Source organism: Toxorhynchites rutilus, chromosome 1 (genome assembly GCF_029784135.1).
Source record: "Toxorhynchites rutilus septentrionalis strain SRP chromosome 1, ASM2978413v1, whole genome shotgun sequence".
Classification (NCBI taxonomy): Eukaryota; Metazoa; Arthropoda; class Insecta; order Diptera; family Culicidae; genus Toxorhynchites; species Toxorhynchites rutilus.
Window position 1 is genome coordinate 133,952,522 of NC_073744.1, and position 24,649 is coordinate 133,977,170.

At 38.2% G+C, this 24,649-nt stretch overlaps 1 protein-coding gene across 3 annotated transcripts in view; it reads right to left on the reverse strand.

The window, feature by feature from the left end:
- The window catches only part of LOC129771711 (uncharacterized), a 109,915-nt gene that overhangs the window by 12,143 nt on the left and 73,123 nt on the right, over positions 1–24,649 (reverse strand). For 2 of the 3 annotated variants that reach the window (XM_055775661.1, XM_055775679.1), the window contains one exon: positions 10,305–10,379. The gene's annotated coding sequence lies outside the window, so the exon portion shown is untranslated. Of the gene's footprint in view, positions 1–10,304; positions 10,380–18,796; positions 18,930–24,649 lie in introns of all 3 variants that reach the window. The other variant, XM_055775669.1, reaches the window with a different exon arrangement.

The following is a 24,649-nucleotide window of genomic DNA, read 5'->3' on the forward strand; positions in this document are numbered from 1 at the left end:
AAAAAAAGACTAGTCAATTGTCGAACAAAAGCTGCGAAAAAATGTGAGATTTAAATAGCAATTCCCAAAACTTCATGTGGACGGGTGTCATAATAAATAGTTGGCGACCCACAGCGCGAAAGAGGAGCAAGTATCCCTATTTCCAAATTCCATTTTCCATCCCTATCCTTATCCCCAAGCAATCCACTCCCCACCCATCATGAATGCAATGTGTGGTGCATTACACAATCACAACCATCAGCGATATCCCAAGAAAAGCATGGAACGCATACCTACAAATGAGTGCATAGCGAATCGATCCCTGCCAATGCAATATTTTTATTCCATTTCCGACCTTTTACCAAGCGACATCACCTTAATAAATACAATAGTGTATCAGAAGTTTTCCAGTGTTTTGTTTCTCCAGAGCAAGCCACATATCAAAATCCTGAGCTTTCTTCCTTCAGCCGAAGGAACCGGAATTTTCCTCAATGGTGTGATCCACCACTATGACTACAGAAATATGTCTTCTTCTGCATAATTGAGTATGGTATGGTTGGAATAAGGCTTTAATGGTATCGTTGTGTAGATTTTTGAACAGAATGTGGCTCCGGATTCTACCACGTTATCTCATCTAACCCTTAAAAATGGACACAAATTCATACAGGTAACGGTTTTTTTCAGGGCTTCCCTTTGATGTATCAAAGGAGAAAAAATTACAGATTTTGAACAAAGAACACAACCCAGTTCAAATGCAATTACTACACACAATTACAGTCCTATGTCAAGATCCCGTCCGTGCCCCTAGGCCAAGACCGATCAACTTTTTTAAACCCGCAAATCACTATAATTACAGTTGTTTTCGCACATGAAATATACAAGGAAACTAGTATATCTATCAGGACATGTTGTACATGTCGCTGAAGACATAGATTTATGCCAGAGATATTCAAAGGATTAATTTTTATGTTAATACAACTTTGGAAGTAACTAAAAGTACAGTGATTAGCCTCTAATTGCTTTATGCGACCAAATTATAACTAAAACAGGCTTTATCAACAAACACAACACAATGTGAAAAACAAGCTAAAACAGGAAAATCATTGAAAATCTTACAAATAACCGTTAGAAAAGTGTGCAAAATACATAATCTAGTAGAATTTTTGGTAGGTGGTTGAAAACACTCCTAGCATTTTATCATGTTATAGAAACTGGCACAAAGGATGTTTACAAGAATGCCCAGTTATAGGATCAAATGTCCAATTATTCATGTCGCATTACAGATCTGTCCAATTAGCTAGATGTCAAATTGGAGGCGAATCCCTGTATGTATCGCAACTTTGTGGTGGCGGCCATTTTGGATTTGTCTTTTTCATAAATAACTGTGTTCTACTTGTCAAGCCCCATTTGATACCCATATTGTTGGGGTTTTGAGAAAAAATAGTTAATCCGCCATTTTGTAGCGGCGCCATCTTGGAAGATCATGGAATACGCTGTTTGATAATGACAGCAGAGATAAAAGGGGTGAAATTTGTATTATTGTGGGACAACGCTATAGACTCAGGTCAAGCTAAAAAAAAAGTTAATAATGTGTGTTTGTTATGCATTCATTTTGAAATTCTCTTTTCGAAAGTTTTCCAGGTACAGTAAGTTACATCTGATTCGACATATCGAGGCACCACTTAGTGTCGCATTAGAGGCGATTGTGACCGGTAATTGGACATTCTCGATGACAGTGTCGACGTTTAGTGGCGACTTTCAATCTTTCAATTTAGGTCCTAAAAAAACATTTAGTATACCACAAAATTTACCATAAATTCAAAAATATTTGTACAATACTTTTATGAAACATCATAACATCTATTGTCATCAAAACGAGGATATAGTAAAACACAAATGCATAGCGAACACACATTTATACAGATTAAAAAAAATGATCTGACATCCTTTTCACGAACCGCAGAAAATGATGCGACCAAAAATTGAACGTTAATTTTGTCAACCTCAAACAGCGGCAACTCGACATGCTAGGTTGTTTCCAACAGGTTGAGTCAACCTTGTCAACTGGCTACTTTCAACGCTGTTTCAAGAGCTTCAAAATAGGAGTAACCCTTGTGGTTCTTATGAATTAACCCTCTACAGCCCAAGCCCGCCTTTAGACGGCCTTCGCGGATTCTCTTTTCAAATTATTCAGGCATTATTTTCAATGTTCACCTCCACCTAGAACGTCTTTAGAATATTTTCATCTATCACACATACACATTGTTTTTATGCTGGCAGCTTTCTGCTAGGAGTATTTTATGTTGAAAGTCGAAAATTCGAGATAAAAGTGGAGTATGTTTTTTTAGATAAATAAAAAACTTGGGCGGTAGAGGGTTAATCCTTGTGGTCGTATTAAATTTGGGCATTGAACATCATCAACATCGATTGACGGTTACCGGTCAACAGGCAAATACAAACGCCCTCGCACAGATATGCGCACATGCCCACACATAAACACATAGACGCAAATACACATGTTCACATTGCCGACAGCGAACGGAAGTTAATCAAAGGCATCTAATAATAGCACAATCAAATGCGTTTTTCCGGTAGTGAGCCCCACCCGATGAGCCTGGCTTTAACGAGCCACTGATGGCATAAGTACGTAACAAAAACAAAGGGTCGGTTTGGAGCAACCTTTTTGAGGTCAGTTCAGGATCACCATAATTTTTTTTCAAATAATGCAAAGTTGAAAACCCCTATGGCCTTACGTTGCCACTGCATTAAATCCAAATCCAATCCAACGGTTATATGAGGCTAACAACAACATTCTTAGTAATATTGTTACATCACACCACGAGCATTCCAGTTTCGATGCAGTAGTACAGGTGAGCCAAAATTCTCAAGATATAGTCTAGACCACATTACAGAACAAAATTTCACGAAAAAGAATTGCAGACATACCAACAGATTCATGAGCATTGCGTTGGAATGATTTTTTACCAGAGAGAAGCTGTTTTATTCCTCGCTAGGATTATTTCCATCTGCAGGGAAGATGTTTACAACGTGTGCTGAAATTTGGTTAGTATGCAAATTTTGTTCCATAGCAGTTAACATTTTCAACGCCATGGTGTATCATCTCATCAAACGAATCAATTCTGAAGCTACTTGTGTATCCCCAGAGAGTTGTGCTGCGAAAAATTTAAAAAATGATTTCCATTCGCTCTCTTCCATCGCTATCATTTCCAATTACGAAAAAATCACCTTCAATAAAGTCAATTTTGTTTCGGAAGCCAGTTGAACAGATCGATCGAATGACGCTTTTCTCACGAACATAAAATCTGATTGAATTATTCTTGGAGATGAAATCGTCAGTTTGATCTAAAATGTTTTTTTCCAAACATAATTTGCATTCCGGTTCTCTGTTATCGCACAGATACGGAAAGTCTTCCGAACTGCTGCTGTTCGTGGAAGTAGAAAAACGAAAACGAAACCTTTTACTTTGGCTCGGAAGGAAGTGATTGGAAAATTGGTCCATAATTACACACACTGAACACTACTTGTCGGTAGCCTACAGCGGTAGACACGATAGTCAAAGCTATTTCATTGGAGGGAAAAGTGATTCCCTTTTTTTGGGTTATGTATTGCAACATGATGGAATGAATTTTTAATTAGTTCGAAAAGCTGAACATGGTTGGGTATCTTTTCCTTTGCAAGGTCCTTCGCTAATTAAGCTTAAAGGTGGCTTACTCACAATGTACATCATGATCATCAATATTCTATGAAATATAAAATATGGAATCTCGTCTATCATTCTCGGGAGAGCTATTGGTACCACTTGCGCTATGCCAGCCGTGTTCCATTCCCGGGATTACTTGGGCAGCAAATATTTCAAAACTCCGCGATTATTCAGAGCAGAAAGTCCCCATTCTGAGCGCGCTGACAGAGTCTTGGCCCGAACATCTTTTCGCCTGAATCGGGAGCTATAATTCATCTTCTTTGTTTGTGTGATGTGACAGTTCGCTGGAGCAAATAATTTCGTTATGCTCTCTGTCTCGGTTCTGTCTGTTTCTTCTTTTTTTTCCTATTGCAATTTTATTTGGGCTGGAAGCCGTTTCCAGTTATGTGTCGCTGATTTTCCATCTATTTGAGGAATATGACGCCGTGCATCAACGGCATATTGTTTATTAGTTTTTTTTCAGCAACTCTGCTGTTTCCCCCTCTTTTAAGACCAAATCGAGAATTCAACGACACAAAAATATCAACTAAGCGGAAAATCTTCGGCCTCAACAAGATGTGACACTTTGTCACCAACTTTTACCAGTGGCTTCAACTTTCTATCAAGACTTTTTTCTCCTATTGCTTGCTGCCCATATGAAACTCTCCAACGTTTTTCCAGTTAACTCTCTTCCAAACGGATCTCGTCTTCATCACTAATGAATGGCTATGTCGCACCTAGATTATAGCTCGCTTTTGCATTATTAATTGGATTTTGCATAATTATCATGCGCTTTGACTCCGTCGCGATGGTGGAGGCTTGGAGTGCGTGCGGGTAATGGATGGTCGTTAAAAGTGCAAAGAGCTATGCATCATCTAGTTATTTCTTCGATTGTGTTCGTTAATCGAATAAGCGTGTATGGATAGTTGAAATAGTGATCTTGGACATAGTCGCCTTGGTATGATCATTCAAAAAAGTGAACCTATTCTGATTTTGACGAGTAATGTAACTAAAAATCTCCAGGGAAAAAATATGAACATATTGCGACAATGTCGAGGGAGCATTTCTATACTTTCGTCTGTAAGCAAAATCTGTTCTTTCTTCGTATTTGGCATAAAGAACCTTGTACTTTTGGAGGACAAAATATTAGGTTGGGAAAAAATAATCCATTATTTTTGGGTGAAATTCAAAACTATTTTTAATATTGTTTGTTTGTTTGTTTATTACCTGGTAGCGTAAAAGAAAACCTTTTTTTATTTGCTACCTGCGAATTTTTGGAAGATAAAACTACACTATAAATATCTTAATGTATAAAATTTAACAAATTCAACATATTTAACATTATTAGCAGTTCAAAAACTCGAGACATTCCTTCTTAAAAACTGCTACCGATGTCGAGCGTCTGACGATAGGAGGTAAAGAGTTGTAGTTTACCACACCTCGAACGAACAAAGAATTTGAGTAGCTGGTTGAGTTGTTGGGTGGAATAATGAGGCTCTGAAGGCGGCGTCCTTGGGAAAACAACAGCTATTGAAAGAGAACTGGCGGATACTGCGTCATTATCATCTTGCGCAGGAATATACATGAGCTATACACGTAGAACTTCTCTAATGGACATCCGATTAGACAAGGGGGTCTCCGTAGCCACATTGGTTGCGCGTTCGCTTAGTAAGCGATCGATCGTGAGTTTAAAACTCAGGGCCCTCATTGACCATCTTTGTGTTGTTACAGAATAGCTACGTCCACGCAACAATCATCAGCGATGGAGATCGATCCACGGTCGAAATTAAGATCGATTCATCCAAGACGGGTCTATGGTACTAGGTGAGGCCGTTTCGTCACTAAGTTGGTTAGGGGAGCGGTATATGAAAACAGTACGGAAGAAAGCAGAAGGGGAATTATTTGCTTGTGGCGTGAAAGAGACAGACTGATCACGAGCGAGCTTCGGCACTAGCGTATTGTGTTTTGTTTACAAACAAAACACAGTAGACTTCCAAGATGGCTGAAGAGTGGTTTTAGCAAGTTGGCCCACCTTAGGATATACTTCTAGGCGCCTTGGATTCATCCATACAACTGCTCTGCTCTGCAAGACACATCGGGCTGCTGTTCTATAAATAACTCAACAATGATCAATCAACTGTCTCCGCTGTCCGGTGGTCCAACTGGATAATGGAAGAACAGAAAGAATATTCTTACGCCTAAATGGCTACTGTGTGAATGTACCATATATAATGGTATAGAAGGAATACTGGCGAATGACAACTGTGTAATGTGCTAATTATAGATATGATAACCATGTGACATGTACACGATTAAAATTCGGCTCTGTTACATCTAAAATGCTAATAAGCCTTGAATAAATAAATGGGATAAAAAAAATCCGATTAAATTTTTCTGTAAATGACTGACGTGTGCGTAGCGGTTCAATCCGTAGACAAATCTTACACAGGGAAACAAAGCTACCTTTAATCTTTCCATAGCATGGGAACTTGGTTTAACATGTAGGAGTTCGCCAAACATGAAGTGAGGTAGGATGAGTGCTTTGAACAGCTTCAGGCGCGTTTCGTTGGGAGCAACAGAAGCATACAGTAGAGCGAACGAAGGCTTGCATAAATTTTCCCGCATTGCTGATCGATCAAGCCATCCCATTTTAGATCCGAGGATAGTCGCGCTTTCCGTCCACTCTATAGTTTGCTCATCCATAGTAATAGAGGGTAGCAGCGTTCCTACGAAGGCCCTTAGAAAACATGGCTTTGCTCTTTTCACAAATAGCTAGTTTTGACAAGACCATTCCATGATTCTTTTGAGTTCTTCATTCATCATTCTGATGAGTTCGCTGGAACACGGACCGAAGCGACGGATATAGAGCTGAACATCATCAGCATACAGCTGAATCGAGCACCACCTGGGAACGGATGTTAAATCGTTGACATGACCGCAGAAAAGCAGGGGTCCGAGCACCGAGCCTTGGGGAACGCCAGAGGTTGATAAGCCGCTTTCGGAGAGTTGATTTCCACAAAACACGCTTTGAAATCGCTCATTTAAAAAATTCAATAAGATTTTCAGCGGAAGCAGCAAAGTTGAACAGAGTTTGTAGCTTCGAACATAGTTTGCGATGAGGAATAGTGTCGAGGCTTTAGAAAAGTCCAACAGTAGCAAAATGGCAGTACCTTTTTTATTGATAGTTTGTGCCAAATCGTCATATACTCGAACCGCTTCGAGCTGCCCTTTTCGGAAACCCGCTTGAAACTCTGATAGAAGATTATTTTCCGTGATGAAGGCTGACATCTGTTGTTCCATAAGTTTCTGAAATGACTTCGATAGCGAACATAGGATACTGATTGGTCTAAGGTTTGACAAAGCGTTTAAATGTGGCCTTTTTTCGAAGATGCTGTTGAAGATAAAAGTAATTTGCTGCACGACCAACGGCAGGATTATTTTGATGAATTTGATTGGAAAGCCATCCAGACCAATTGCATTGGATTTAATGCAACATATGGCGTTCACCACTTTCCTCTGATGCACTGGCCGGAATGAGAAGCTGTAGGGCGAGTCTGACGATGATCTCCTTATTTCACTGTGGTTGTCATTGTGGATGTAGCTCGAGAGGAACACACGGCTAACTTCATCTGGGTAAAACTCGCAAATTGTTGACGTTTTGCCTGTACCCACTGCAATTCTTTTGAGCCGTTTCCAAATGACATTTGACGGTACCCGGTCGTCTAAGAGATGATTTAAGTATGTCGTTTTTGCAACCGAAATCATCGTGTTGGTTCGGTTTCTCAGGACTTCATACCGATGTCGCGCTTGGTCCTTGGATGTTTTCGGTGCCCTGATCCAGTTTGTGTAAGCTAAGTCGCGTTCCAGTATAACCTTACGAATTTCGCTATTGAACCACAAGTTGGATGATTTTTCATTCTTTCTGGTACGAAGCGGAATGCAGTCATAACGAGTTTATTTTATGTGATAGTTGAAGAAATTAACCAATTCACTGGGACCTTGGATCGCATAGAATATATTCCAGGGGACGGAATAAATGGCATTTCGTAGTGAATGTGGATTGAAATTAAGGTAATCTCGATACGTGACGTTACTTTGAGCAGCTGACGTCAAAGTCCAGTGAACCAAAGATGAGGTCATGTTGTGATAGTCCAGGGAAAACTAACTTGGTTAAATCGCAATACTTTGTCGCTAGAACTTGTGATGAACAGATCCAGCTGTGACGAACCGTCTCTATGAAAAAACGTTGGTTTTTGAGCTGCATTTTCTTTCTACTAGGCTTCGACATATCAGTGTTGAAATCTCCAATTAGCAGAACGTTATTGTAGCGAGTGGCGAAATTTTACAGTTTCTCTTCAAGAAAATGTGAGCAGTTATTCTCTGGGGGATTGTAGATAACTATAATCAAGATTTTTTCAACTCCTAGTCGCAACTCCACCGCCAGACACTCAGTTATATCCACAGACTCAGGAGTCAATTGTGTATTAAAAATCTTAGAGCAGGACAGATGATCTTTATAATATAGCACGATTCCGCCCCCACGGCGATAGCATCGATCGTTTCGAACAACATTAAATTCTGGGATGGAGATACTACGAGAGCTGTTTCATCCGAAAGCCAGGATTCTGTGAAGCCAGCTACTGATATCTTTGAACCGCTTAGGAGGTCCTTAATTTCATCCAAATTAGCTGATTTTCTGGCGCATAAACTTTGGGCGTTTCCATGACATACATTCAACTTGACAGGAAGGAGAGCGGCATTCAATACTGCACCAGGGATATTCGTTGAGGTGCGGTTTTGTAACTGAGGCATCATACGAAAAATGGGAAGCAGTTTCTAGGGGCCTGCAAATTAACTACTACAGTATACATTTTTTTTTTGTTTTGTATAAAATTTTATCACTTATCTAAAACAATTGTCCAAGAAGAACATCCGAGTGTATGGCTATGGGTTGCTGATCATCAGTACGCTTTACCATGACGGTGCCTAACTTCGTATACACAATATGCTTCGGATTGTCCGAAATATACATCGTTTTGTTGGAAAATTTGTTGCCATTCAAAAGGAGGCTTCATAATGTCTCTATCATAGAGGTCTTGGTCCCTATTAGCGAGAAACCATAGCAATAGAGTTTCACAATCTTCTCTTGATCCCAATTTCTTATCACTCTGGAAATTTTTCAATACGAGAAGAAGGTCATAATCGTTTGGTGCCAGGTCCGAACTATATGGTGAATGCATTAAAACATCCCCATCAAGCTCTTGGAATTGTGAACTGATGGAACAAACCGCCTATTCGTTTGGTCAATTCTGGACGTTTCTGGTCGATCGCTAGCTTCAAACGATTGAAGCCCCTCGAATGGCAACAGTGTTATAAAACAATGTCCGTTTTAGTGTTTGGGAAAAAGAAAAAAAATCACTGGTATGAATCCTCAGATACGACGAGATATTATCGTGTAGAAGATCCCAGTTTTCTGGATGTGAAACGAGGATCGAATTCGGTGGATTCTGGTTATCAAATGTTTCCAAACTCTGAAATAGTATTCTTCAGTAATTGTTTTTCAAATTTATTCCGCTAAATTGGGGAGAAAAGTTGGGTAGTTGGAGAGACTATCTAGACTATCTAAAAATCTCCTTCTTGTAACGTTCAATCCTTTTAAAAAAATCCAAGCTATTTGTTGTCCTCATCTTTGTAGCTCAACACCAGCATGGTAATTTAATTGCAGTAAATACATCCGCCTCCACTCGTGCACCCGATACGGGTTCTTCCTGGAGACAGCTCCAAAGTCAGGCGACTCTTTATTCGATCCAACATTGATGACATGAGCGCGGTCGTGACCCACTAAATTGTTTCTCGATTTGCCGTTTCCCGTTTCTTTGGACACCGCCTGACGACGTCTAAATTAGGAGAACAGGATGATGATGGTGATGATGGTCAGTCTTGTTTACTGGGTCACCACCTCCGTCATCCGCTTTCGGTACAATAATAAATGGTTTTTACGGTTCCTGGGATGTAGCTCAAAATAATCACCAATAAGATAATTCCTCGATTCATTTGGGGGGGAGTAAAACTAATTCGTCGATGGGAGCTTTCAACTTAAGCTTAACATTCGTATTTTTATTTTGCTTCCCGAAAAAATCACTTGAGGAGGAATATGACTAACCATGACGCATCTCTTCGCATGTTTACAACCTTTTATATCTGCCATCCAACAACGGACCACGTAATCATCGCGTTCCCTGACCAAGCGCAGAAAGCACATTTTTGCAGTATGTATCTTGGGGCGACTAATTCTCAGCACAACAATGTGCTTTGAAAGCCACGTTTCCCAGTTGTATACTTTTCGAATCACACTTCACGCCTTCGTAATCTCTTATTCTGGTTACGTCCAGTGGTTGGTGGGATTTTTTTACAAGCGGAAATAAAAAACCATCTCAATTAACTAGCCATAAAGCAGCTGCCAATAGTTGCTTTCCATAAATAATACGCAAAAAAAAATCGTGCTTAAATCGAATCGAATCAATTGAAGGGCGGCTATTGGAAGTGTGTTCAATGATTCATTGCAACATGGTTTCCCTATTGGGGCGGCTTGGATCAATTAGTGTTGAGTAATGCGAATACATACCATAAACACGTGTCCGCTGGAAGAGAGGGAGAATGCCACCGCGTCGCCGCCACCACTGGCTGTGTGTTAATTGGCCTGCAAGAAACAAAGAGACGGAAAATGTTATTCACTTAATTGTGTGCATAATTTTTCCACACTTGATTATCTACACCGGTAATATTGAAACCAACGCCAACAAGCCGAGAACCGCAAAATGTTTAGAGTCACCCGGAGGATTTATTATATTTTGGGTGTGAAATTCAAAACAATCGCCACGTTAATTACGAGGGATGGAGGTTCTATCGGGTACAGCCCAATGGTCAATTTAGACCAACCGGTGAGGTGTGAATCGGTCGAAATTGAAAATATAAAGGCAAAAAAAAAACAAAAAAAAAACGCGCGCAATTTACATTCCAAGTGATTTTTCAACGATGGCGGGTAATTATCTGGTGTCGATTGGGTCTACTTGCTGCTAATTGTGGATAGGGGTGTCTGTACAATAATTATCCGATTTTCCGCGAGCGAGATAATTGAAGATCACAATGTGCATCGTTTTAGCAATTGGTGGCTGAAGGACGCCCCGAGAAAAAAAAAATCTCGCAAGCAATCGCGACCATCAATCGTACAACAACCAGGTTGCGTTTCGATGTTGCCGAAGATGAGCACATGATGAAACATGACGAACTTTTGCTGACTTTGTTCTGAAACCGTTTGCTGGAGATAAATCTCCATGCGGTTCGACTATATCGGATGCAATGACGGAGAATTTCCATCTCTCGTCATCAAGAATTTGAGCAGTGTTTCCTTTTTAAATGACGGAAACAAATGCGGAAACATTGATTGTTGACAAGCATCAGAGCACACACAATTATTCCGCTATTCGAAACCGGGAGTTATTTCTTGACTAATCCTAATTTTGTTTAAAGTCAAGATAGCAATATAGTGTATTCGACAAAGTTTTAGATCTTTTTAAAATATGAACTTTCGTCGAAGACGTCAACTTTCTATCTTTTATAGTTACTGAAATTTAGGGCATTTTTGGTATGGAGATCCCTGAAAAAAACTAATTTCACTCGTTACATTTTTGTGTGTAAATTCTCGCGTTTGACATATTCTTGACATGTTTCTGAATAGAAAAAAATTAGCAGAGCATGTAAATCGCGATAATTTATACACACAAATGTTACGAAATCAACATTAATAGTAATTTTTCAAATAAAAACATTGAAAAGTTGATGTTCGAAAAACTCCCTACCTTCCCTGTAAAAGTGCTCATCTTCCGATGTATCTATTTAATCAGAATTTAAAAAAAAACTGTTTTCGAAAAAAATAAATTTTGATTTTCAAATTCTTTCGGGAACATATTGGGGTACAAATTGAAAATCGAAAATGGAGTACATCGTGAAAATTTGTCCAATTTCAAACGCTTTTTGCTCAGTCGTTTTATGATGGATTGATGAAATGTTTGCGTCAATCGATTTCGGCACTCCAGAACAATTATTTATATTGAAGTAAATAATATAGGTCATAAAACTAGCTATCGAACAATTGAAAAATCTCAGTCCCTATCCTAACGGAAATACCCAGTTCTGATTGGTCGAAGTAGGGGGCTCCTACCGAAATGTGTTCCCTAACAAAGACATCAAAGTCAAGGTGCCCGGGAGAAATCGGCGCTGCAAACATATGCAAGTCGGGGGCATTTTTATATTGCAAGTAAGGTGAATGATACAATTAATTCTAGCAATAAAATTTAAATATTGAACTTTAATGACTTGATATATGAAACGATTTATTTTAATTTTCATAAATAAAAACCGCTCGATGTAATTCTTTAAACATATCCAAAATCAACGGAGAGCCTTACGGAATCCTACGTCTACTATGCGGTCGTGTCTCAGACACAACCCTCCTGTGACTTTTTTTTCAAAAATTTGCTTGATATTTTTTAATGAAAACATCAATAAAACCCTACATTCTCTAACCAACATGTTGTAGATCTTATAGTTTTTAAAGTAAGATTTTTCGAAAAAAAACGTTGAAAAAACTCAAAATTTCAAGAAAAATTTATCAGAGCTTCAAAATTTTAGTCAAAAAATCAATTGAAGGAAATGATTTATGTTTTCATTGAAAAATATCAAGTAAATTGTTGAAAAGTAAGATCATTGAAAATTTTTTTTTTTAAATTGAAATTCATTTTTTTCGACATGTTTTTTTTTAAATTCTGAAAAAAATGGATATTGTCTACCTTCAATATGAAACATTGTTACAGGGTAGTCGGAGCTGGACTCCGTTCGTAACGCAGGTAACTCCTGCGCCGACTGATAGATGTCAGTGACATAAAGACAATTGGCGATCTAACGCAAAACGTAAACGATCGGTGAGACATCTGGATTTTGTTTTTGAACTAAGAAAATGATGCTAATGTAACCTAAAACTCAAAAACATATCACGTACATTTTACTTCCGGGCTTTCCAAGGTAGTTCTCACATGCAGGAATCGTGCATTTTTCTATTTGTGCTCTCGAATTTCCTTCTTTAATTCAACCATTGTCAACATTTTTATAGTTTTCACTGCTGAAAGAGGCAAATAAATAACATGTTATATATAAAATTGCGCAGAATAAAATTTCTTACAAACTCATCGCAATCAAATAATATTTTATGATTATAACATTGTAATTTATGGAAAGAACTACAAACCTTCCATAAGCTCACATGACAAAAATTTAAAACCATCATCAATTTCACCGCAGCGCCGCCTAGGTGTAGATTTGTACGTTAGATCGCAAATAAAGTCAGTTCTATATTCAACCATCAACAAGGCCACACATATTTTCTTATTCAGCTCCTGAAAACCTTTTATCACTTTTACAGTGGCGATGAGTAAAAAAGTTTAAAAAAGTGATAAAAATTATAGGAGGTTGTGTTCAAGACACGACCGCATTGTTGACGTAGAACTACGCTGTGGTTTAATTCAGGTCACTTGTTTATAACTGCGGATAGTATTTTATAATGCTACGAAAATTCTAAAATAACCATTCTACCGGTTTGGTCGCCCTGAAATGTTTTTTTTATTGAAGAATTATTTGACGATAATTGTTTGCCTCTCCTCCTTGTTTATATTTATCATTACGACTGCATAATTTGCAACACAAAACAATCGTCAATCATAGCATAAAAAATTAGGCGATTGTTGCATCGTTACAGAGCCAATGCACACGAGAACAGATACAAATGGAGTTTCAGCGTAGCGAAGATGCACTATTTTTACGTACGGGCTATGAAGCACGCACGTACGCACACAAATATCCATATATCGATGGCTTGAGGCAACTAAATATACACACACTTATCTCTGTTTCGCGCTCTTCTCAACAGAAGCCCATTCTGTTAATATTGCTAGTCTAGATTAGCTTAGCTGTCATCCTTTGTGGAGAGAGTTTTCCTACCGTCATGCGAAACCAAAACACTGACAAAATTCCAGAACATTTATTTTCTTGGTGAGCTGATGATTCCCCACACAATTTTCTTGGTGAGCTGACGATAGCCTAGCTTGATGATTCCCCACACAATTGTGTAGCTCAGAACTCTCAATGCCAGAGAAATCAACGAGTGAGTAATTTGGTCGCGTCCACAGCTCAATCCGAAACGAAGACATGTGATGACGCAAAACAAGGAAGGGCAAGCGATATTCATTGCTTCGAATGCGGAACGATACTGAAAGTTTGACTTCCTTCCTTACTTGAGACTTTAAACTTCTTCAGTTCGTTCGTCTCTAACCTTCACGGGCCAAAGGTAAGGGCCTTTGGAAAACTCTACTCTTGGCTCATATTACTCCTTGAGAAAGGCATTCGATCCCTCGCCGTCCAGCTCGCCCAGCAACGATGTTTTTCAGTCGATTTTCTCACGAAGAATGAAAGTTTGGGTCAGCGAGATCCACTGTTTATACTCTAGGCGAATATTTTCCTTCGTTTTTCTTCTTTTCCTTTGTTCACGGAGACTTTACTCTTACGATTTCCCCTTCGTTGCTCGTTATTCACAGCTCTGTTAGGGAAAGCGCAAAAATGGACAGAGCAAATGTATGAGGAAATAGGAATGCTTCCAATTTTCATCAATTTAAACCATATACAGACTATGGGATTGTAATGTATAGCATATTAAACAAATCTTAGGGAATTCCCGATTCGTTTGATATGTAAATGGCCAAAATCCGTTCGCGGCAAAAATAGTTATTAACGTTAACTTTATTTCATAAAAACGTGACCTGTTTTCTGATTTGGCACCCTAAATGAAAGACGTAGTTCTACGTCAAAAGCAAAAAAAAAAGTTAATTAAAACAATACCGAAGAACAAAAAAAGAACAGTGTTTATAGATAGTGTCTTTTGTGGTAATTCATACAAAGGTGCTAATTCCTGTTTTTTTTCCTTGTATTTATTCACAGCCTAAATACAACGCCATCCGCCATCTTATTGAGATTCTTTGTTCCTACAAGGATGAAATTGGAATCGAGGCTTCATCCCTTTGTTCCTGTGAAAAGTGGTGTATCATTATTTCGGAAATTTATCCGAACAATCGGCTGGCTCCGGAGAATAATTTCGACGGTAAATTCAATAATTTCGTCGGCAATGGTCGTACGGCCATATCGGTGAGTCATTTTGATCTATTATTTTTTCTGAACATGTAAGGCTAATTAGTTTTTATTTAATTGTGTTCGCCTCGTGTTTTCTATACAAAACGGATTTTTTCGGATATTCCGAAGACTTTTTTTTTACAATTTTTATACAAAATGAGCCAAGGTATGGCATCTTCAATCGAACCGTATCGTAAAGGTACGTCGTTCGGGGACTGGGCGGATCGTTTGGATCGGATCGTACACGTTCGTCGCTAATGACGTGTCAGCGGCTAAACAGAAGTCCCTTTTCATGAACCTTTGTGGTCTATTTGTGTATTCACGATTGAAGTTATTTTATAGAAAGGATGAATTAGATGCAGCTAGCTACAATGAAATAGTTGAAAAGTTGAAACAAAAGCTAGATAAAACTGAACCAGATTTGGTTCAACGCTTTCGCTTTAGTCACAGGGCTCAGCAGCCCGATGAGTCGGCTGAAGATTTCGTACCAGCAGTAAAGCTTCAGGCGGAATTTTGCGGTTTTGGTGAATTTAAAAATGTTGCAATTCAAGACAGAGTGCTAGCAGGTCTCCGAGATGAGGACTTGAAGCAATTATTATTGAAGGAAGAAAGTTTGACAATAGAAAAAATGGATAAACTTATTACAACATGGAATATATGTGGGGTCAAAGGATACATAAAAAGGAAGTGTTTCGCTTTGAAAAAATTGAAGAGTGATGCGGTGAAGTTTGTAGATACGACTAAACCAGGAACGAGTGGAGAGCAACAGCTGACATCCTTGTTGGGAAAAATGACGACTACTGACAGTGACGACGACTTCGAGGAGTGGAATCCAGGTGAATTATAATACATGCATATTGGGTCCATAAATAAAATGAGTGAACCTTGCTTGATTAATGTCTTAATTGAAAATACAGTGGAACCCCGTTTATCCGCGAGCGGATGATCCACGAAAGCGAGTTCCATAGTAATTTTATAGAGCTCCCCAAAATTTGTCAGTGTGACTTAAAGACTTGCTCTTTTGTTTTGGTTATGGCATTTATATTATTTTACCACTGCTGCACACGACCTTACATATGGATAGTTTGATGATTCCTTTATTGATAAAACATAGTTTTCAGGCTGAAATATCTTTATTTTCTCGTATATCGCATTATCCGCGATTTTAGTTATCCGCGGTGACCTAGCCCGACTATTTCGCGAATAATCGGGGTTCTACTGTATAATAATTAAAATGGAAGTTGATTGTGGGTCAACGGTAACAGTAATGGGCAAAAATCAATATTACAATATATTTAGAAAACCTTTAAATAATTCCAACAAACAACTTCAGGTGGTGAACGGCTATAAACTAAAGGTTGAAGGTGAAAAAATGTGTTAGTTAAACTGAATGGTATTGAACATGACTTGAAAATTATTGTTTTAGATTGTGATTACAGTTTTATCCCTTGATTTGGCAGAAATTGGCTCGATGTTTTCTTTCCTCGATGGAGGCATTTTTTTTCTAAAGAAATTTTGTTTCACGAACAAGTGAACAGCTTAAATACATTGAATTTGAATAATGAAGTTACACAAATCAAAAATGTTTTCGCAGAAGTGTTCATTAAAAATTTTTCGACACCGATCAATGGTTTTAAAGCGGATTTGGTGGTAAAGAGCTAAATTCCAATTTTCAAAAAGGCCTATGAAGTACCTTATAGGTTAAGGGATAAAGTTTTAGCTTACTTAAAAAAAATAGAAAAAGAGAATGTGATAACTCCGGTAGGAACCAGCGAGTGGACATCACCTGTGATTGCAGTAATGAAGAAAAATGGTCAGATAAGACTCGTTATTGATTGCAAAGTGTCGATCAATAAAGTTTTAATACCGAACACATATTCTTTACCATTGGCTGGCGATTTATTTGCTAAGTTGGCAAATTGTAAGGTATTTTGTTCGTTGGACCTTGAAGGAGCTTACACACAGCTTGTTTTAAATGAACGGCGAAAGAAATTTATGGTTATCAATACTATTAACACGTTCGACGCCCAACGCGATGTTTTTGAGTTTTTTGCAGATTAAATGTGATTAAATTATTAAATGAAGATCAAACTTTGTTTATAGATAACTTTTACTTGATCTAGCAATGTTTGTTTTCAATTGAAGACGAATTGATGACAATAACACATGCCAAAGTCATAGTATAGGGGTTTTGCAAAAAACTTCAGTACAAACCATCCGTACTATAAATTAATAAAAAGTATAGAATTAACAGTATAATATTATGGTTATGATTTTATTATTTTTCTTCATATTCTATAGTTACATTTAGGTGCCTATTCTATCAAATACCTTCTAAAAATCCTACTCAATTCGAGCGAGGAAAGTGTTACCCATATCTGGGTGACGGGGCGTCCAAAGCGTTAAAGGCTTATTTACATATAATCGTTTACCACAGGGTGCTTCTTCTAGTGCATCGATTTTCCAACATGTTATGGACCAGGTGTTGGATGGAATTGTTAATGTCTATTGCTATCTTGATGATGTTTTAATTGCAGGTAAAGACTTTTTTATTGTCGTAATAAGCTGGTAATCGTTTTAGAAAGGCTTGCAAAGGCAAATATTGAAGTAAATTTTTAGAATGAATGCAAATTTTTTGTTTCGGAATTGAAATATTTGGGACACGTTATTAGTGAAAAAGGAAGCAAAAGCTCCTAAAAATATTAATGAGTTGAAATCATATTTAGGTTTAATTAATTATTATAATAGATTTGTGGCTAATATGTCTTCCAAGTTGTATTGTTTGTATAACTTGTTGAAGAACAGTGTTAAATTTGTTTGGGACAATAATTGCGAAAAAGCTTTTCAAGATAGTGAGCAATAATTGATTTCAGCCAACATTTTAGAATTTTACGGTCCTAGGATTGACATTGTTGTTGTGTCAGATGCTTCGGGCTATGGTCTTGGTGGCGTAATTGCGCATATGGTTGATGGTATAGAAAAACCTATCAGTTTTACTTCTTTTACGTTAAATGACGCGCAAAAAAACGTATCCAATTCTTCATTTAGAAGCACGATAAAGAAATTTCATAAATATTTGTATGGACTAAGGTTCATCGTTTATACTGATCATAAACCGTTGATAGGAATTTTTAGGAAAGAAGGCAAGAATTCAATATGTGTAACTCCAAAGATATGTGCTTGAACTTGCTATTTATGAATTTGAAATTCAATATAGACCTTCTGCTAAGATGGGCAATGCGGATTTTTGTTCGAGATTCCCATTGGAGCAGTCGGTTCTCAATGAAATTGACCAAGAGTTCATAAAGAGTATCAATTTCAGTAAAGATTCCCCAATAGATTTTGTAATGATTGCCAAAGAGACGAATAATTATGGAAATTTACAACAAATTATGACATTTTTGCATGTTGGATGGCCAAAAAAGTTAGACAAACGCTTAATGGACGGTTTGCCAATCGAAATGATTTGGAGATAATTGATGGATGCATATTGTATCAAGACAGGGGGGTTATTCCACAAAGAATGCAAAGCGGAATTCTAAAGCTTTTGCACGCCAATCATGCAGGAATAGTTAAAATAAAGCAATTGGTAAGAAGACAAATATATTGATTTGGGATTAACAAGGATATTGAAAGTTACGTTACGGGGTGCGAAGTGTGCAGTAGTATGGCAGCCAAAAACAAAATTGTTGTCTCAATGGGCACCTACTACAAAGCCTTTTAGCCGAATTCACATAGATTTCTTTCATTTTTCCCACCAACCTTTTCTATTAATAGTGGATTCATACTCCAAGTGGCTGGAGATAGATTGGATGAATAAAGGCATGGATTATGCAAAGGTATTGAAGAAATTGGTTGCTTATTTTGCAAGATTTGGCTTACCGGATGTTCTGGTATCAGACGGGGGTCCTCCATTCAATTCTTTCACCTTCTCTTCATTCCTCGAAAGGCAGGGAATAAAAGTGTTCAAAAGTCCTCCTTACAACTCATCAAGCAATGGGCAAGCTGGTAAGGACTGTGAAAGAGGTATTGAAAAGTTCTTATTGGAACCGGATATGATAGATTTGAATTTGGAAGACAAGATTAATTTATTTTTAATGAATTATAGAAATAGTATTGTGACGAATAGTACTTTTAAACCAAAAACTATTCTTGATCTCGTAAATCCTAAAAATAATTACAAATATAAGTTAACATTACCATAAGCTTCAGATGATGACAGTATGGATAATACTCCAAAGCTAATGAAAGAGGTGTCAAATGACAATTTAGATAATCTGATGGAAGGTGATAAAGTGTGGTACAAAAATCACCATAATAATATGCCAAACAGATGGTTAAACGTTTGTTTGAAAAAACAATTCTCTAAAAATTACATTCCAGGTACTTCTTGGAAACGTGAGGGTAATGGCCCACCGAAGTCAACTTAGATTGTATCATAGAAAATACCCGGAATCTAGACCAAACATCGTAATGCAGCCGGGTGCACAGGGCAAGAATGCCGATGTTTTGGACAAGAACGTTGAAGAACGTGTAGCTGGAAGCGGCTCAGAGGTCATCCAGTGGGAAATCTCACGGGATGATCTGGCAAAGGTCAGAGGCCGGGAAGTTTACGGCGTTCGAAATGGACAAAGCGCCCATTCGAAGAACCGAATTATTATTATTATTATACAAGAAGAAATTGTCAGAAATCCTTTAGTGGCGATCAAAATGGCTGACATATCGAATTGTAAAAGTAAAATATTAGTCAGTTCATACGAATTATACTGAATTGTAAGAATAGGTTGATTAAAAAAGAATGAAGGGGACGACTGTTATGTCTACCTTCAATAAAAACATTGTTACAGTGTAGTCGGAGCTGGACACCGTACGTAACGCAGGTAACGCCTGCGCCGACTGATAAATGTCAGTGACATAAAGACAATTAAGGATTTTACGCAAAGCTGAATCAGCTCATGCGACATCTACATTAGAGCTCAGAACCACAAAGGTGAGGGTGTTTGTTTATTTTACGCACTGAAAAGCAAGATTCGGTGGTGATTATTCATTTTCTTTCAATTTAGATTCATTTCAGCCATTGAATGTCGTCAGTATATGGTAAAAAAGTTGGAGTTTTTAATATTTACGATGGTTTCAACACGCGATTTGAACAAAGTCATAGACAATCTTTGAAAATTTTAAGTTTGATGATGCATACCGGTTATTGATACTATGGATAATTGCGATGAAATCGATATCATATCAAATTGGCTGATATCATTGATTATGTATGGGCCGATACGAGAAGGATTTGCAGTATTTTTAGCGCAAAACACCCTATTCATCGTTTACTTAGTTGAAAAAAATTAAGGTTACAATACTTATAACAAGCCTTTCCTCGTAATGTACATAGCACATTGTAAAATGATGATTTTCTAACCTTTTCAGCATGGAAAGAATACATGAAACCGGGAAATTTGAAGATAAATTCTGATTTTTCTAGAAAATTTGAACGAATTTCATACCAAAAAAACAAAACATCCTCATTTTACTCGCTGCGCCATCTGGTTGCAATTCTAACGTAAATTCGTCAAATGAACTGGAAAGTTTAAAGCCTCTTTAAAACAAAGAAGAAGAAGAAGACAATAAAGTCAGTTCTATATTCAACCATCAACAAGGCCACTTGTATTTTCTTATTCAGCTCCCGAAAACCTTTTATTACTTTTAGGGATATGAGTACCCCTAACAATTTCCAACAAGATGGGCACTTTTACAGAGAAAAAGTTTTCCGAACATCAACTTTTTCTTGTTGTTATTGAATGATTCATCGGTCGATGAACAACGCCGCAACGCCGCAATGGTCGAATTAATATATTTTATCACACACTATTAGCTTAATTTGTATGAATCAAACCTATAGTACTTCTGTAACAGAAGCATTGTCGTCCACAGGTCATCGGAGTTCCTCTCGGTTTCAAACTCTGAAAATCCTTACTTAGAAATGGTGAGAAACTCATTTTCTTACTAAGCATTACATGAGATAAACAGCCCTTATCTGTTAACAACCTTCATCAATCGGAGAAAACTTGCAATAAATGCAGTGGAATATAGAAATCTGTAATCGTCGATATTTTTTTTGCAACTTGATAAACCGACAAAGCTAATGTTTTTCGAGTGAAGCAACCGGGGACAAACAATGATGATTCTTCTCTTGCGACAGTGTTGATGCCAATGACCATTCCGGCATAGCCTCCATCCGTGTGCAATTATTGACTGCATAAAACATCTTCATTCAGTATTTTCATCTCCACATGAAGTCTGGAGAAACGACCTGACGTGCAAAGGTTAAGCGTTTTTGTTATCTCGCAGATCTTACGGTTCCCAGTTCGGTTCATGGAGATGAGTGCATTAAAATTTTCTCAACTACATCTCCAACCAGAGTGCATATATTGAAACACGAGTGAAACTCCGTTGATTCTCATTACCCCAATGAAAATGAACGTAAAGCGAATCTTGATCTCATCTGATCTTATCGCAAAATAACTGCAGCTGGGTAGCCTAGGAGCTCTCGAAACTATTTAATAAGCACTTTTTCTTAGTTTGACATGAAAATCTGATATTGCTACGAGAAGTTTGACTTATTCCTCTGGTGACGCCACTGCTGGATAGTGCAAACCGTTTCAGTTTATCGCATACAGAAAATCTATACAAAATATACCCACAGTTTCCAAAACATTCTCCAATTAGCCTTCAATCTGTTCAACTTTTAATTAACGTCTTCACCCGCGAGCGATGTAAGCTGCTTCTGTTTTAGCTTGTAAGGCCAATTTTACCAGAACGCGTGCTCAGAAGCAGAAAACAAGTATCATCTATCTGCTCCAAATAGGTAAGCTGCACGTGCCCTCTCGAGAAACGGAGGCATGCATATGCGATTAAGCTAAGCCTGCAGCTCTCACGCCTCGATTCTGTCTCAAACACCAACGCTAATCGCTGTAGTTTTTCATCTCCTCTCCTGCCTCCCACCGCCAACGCAAGCCGCTTGTTCGGCGTGGAAGTAGGATTTGCATGCATGCGTTCAAAACAAAATATCAGCTTCCATCGGAATGCAATACATCACAGGTACAACAACTGCAAAATCTCGGATCGGCGGTGCAATTTCATTTTCCATAGATGTTGTTGCCTGTACCCACTGAACCACTAACACCGTAAAGGTGCCGCCGTGTTGTACCGCGTTCCGCCGAGCGGTTCTGAAGTGCATGGTTTCAATCGAATTGAACGAATTGAGCAGGTGAAGAAAACAAATAGATGGAAGATAGAGGCGAGCGATTATCAAATCACCGTAGATGAAAAAAGAGCAGCCTCATTCAATCGTTGAGGAGGTCACAGACATTGTTTGCTTTTTTTTTTATCAAATATCATCATCGAACGGATAGGGTGATAAATAGGAGTATCCATTCACACCTCGCCACTCTCATTCTAACTACATCAATCTTGTTCGCGATGGTAAAAATATACGACCATGTTGGTCGCACCGCAGACTGGAGCCTTTTTTTCGCATTGGAGAGTGGAAAAAATATAATCATAAATCGCACGATCAGAATTGTGTCTTGTGTTCTGTTAGGTATGATATTCCGTTTGTTCTCATTAACTCGCCGGTTAGTTTCCATCATACCTTGTTAGACTCACGTTTGCTGATTCGCCACAGCTAACTCGCTAACTGGCGATACGGATCGCAACATTATTATTCAAAGCTGATTAAAACGAGCGGATTTTCTGCATATAAAATCCCGTTTGTATAGAAATCGTTTGATTAGAGCTTTACGTTTCGTAACAGCGTGCAGTGATAAATGGGTCTGGCCGGGTAAGGGAGTAAAAAGTGCCCCCAAACCAAATCAGCAGCTGTATGGCAAATATTGTACAGGATATCAAATAAGAAATTTTGGCGTTTTTTTTGAACCCCTATGTGGTTTAACATAGGATCTATAGTGAAAACGTATTTTTTCGTTTATTTCACGCCATCCTCAAAAGCTTCGAGATGAAAATTTGAAAAAAAATACTGAATGTGCATCTTACTGTGGTGTATCAAGAAAAATTATAAAAAAAAAAATCATCAAAAATTGAAGTACTAAAAAATATTGAAATTTTGGAAAAAAAAATTCTTGGATTTAAAGATTCAGTATAACAGTATAATTCATATTGCAGTGTTGCGCGACACAGAAAACATTTTTTATACAGGGTTTTCCATTTCGGGCTTCCGAAAGTATGCAGCCCTGCGCTGACAACCGTTTGACATAGCTGTCAACCAAAGCGTCATATCGTGAGTTGAATGTCTGCCATTTTACAATATGGATCATTTTAGCATCGCACAACGTGTTAATGTTGTTAAATTATACTATAAAAATGATGAAAAACCGGCAAATGTTTTTCGAGCATTACGGACGGATTTTGGTCGTCATGGACGGCCTACAGAGCACACAATCGCTAATGTAGTGCGTAAATTCGAACAAACTGGATCCGTAGCGGATATTGTGAAACCTGTGCATCATCGTAATGTGCGTTCGGCCGAAAATATTGCTGCTGTTGCTGCCAGTGTGGAGGATGACCCGAATGTTTCGATTCCACGGCGTGCTCAGCAATTGGGCTTGTCAAACACATCATTGTGGCGAATTTTGCATTTGGACTTGCACCTACATCCATATAAAGTCCAACTGGTACAAAAATTAGAGCGTGGTGACCATGGAATACGATGAGGCACATTTCGAGCTGATGATGTTGTAAATTTCCGTATATGGGGCTCAGAAAATCCACACGTGATTGTTGAGAGGCCATTGCATCCGCCAACAGTCACTGTTTGGTGCGCATTATGGTCTGGTGGAGTCATCGGGCCGTATTTCTTTGAAAACGAGGACGGCGAGACGGTAACTGTGAATGGTGAGCGCTATGGCCGCATGTTAACCGAATTTTTTTTGCCACAAATTGAAGATATGGATACGGATGACATGTGGTTTCAGCAGGACGGCGCCACGTGCCACGCAACACGACCGAACATGGCCATATTGCGAACGAAATTTGAGGGACGCATTATTTCGCATTTTGGTGATGCCAATTGGCCGTCCAGATCATGCGATTTGAACCCGCTAGACTTTTTTTTTTGTGGGGTTATGTCTATGCCAACTCTCCGCAAACTCTTGAACATTTGAAAGACAACATTCGTGAAGTTATGACCGAGATACCGCCCCATATGTGCCGAAAAGTCATTGAAAATTACCTGTTCCGGATCAAGGTGTGCGAGGAAGCCCTAGGTGGACATTTGAATGATGTTGTATTTCACACATAATGGCATAAACCAAACTTTAATTTGAAATAAAAGTTTCATCGAAATTCGAATTCTAAGTGTGTTATATTTCAATTTACTTTCGGAATTTAAAGTTGGAAAACCCTGTATATTTCCAAAGGGAGTTGTAAGGGAGTAAAAAACGCCCGCAAACCAAATCACCAGCCGTATGGAAAATATTGTATAGGATATTAAATAAAACATTTTGGCAGAAGTACCATATATTTGAGTCCTTATATGGTACCATATATCATAGGATCTATGGTGGAAAATGCACCTTTTCGTTTTTTTCACGCTATTCTCAACAGCTTTGAGACAAAAAAAAAAAAAAAGAAAAAAAATACAGAAAGTACATCTTACTAAGGTGTATCGATGAATATCTTCAAACAATTTTCCACCAAGAAATCTAATAATAAAAAAAA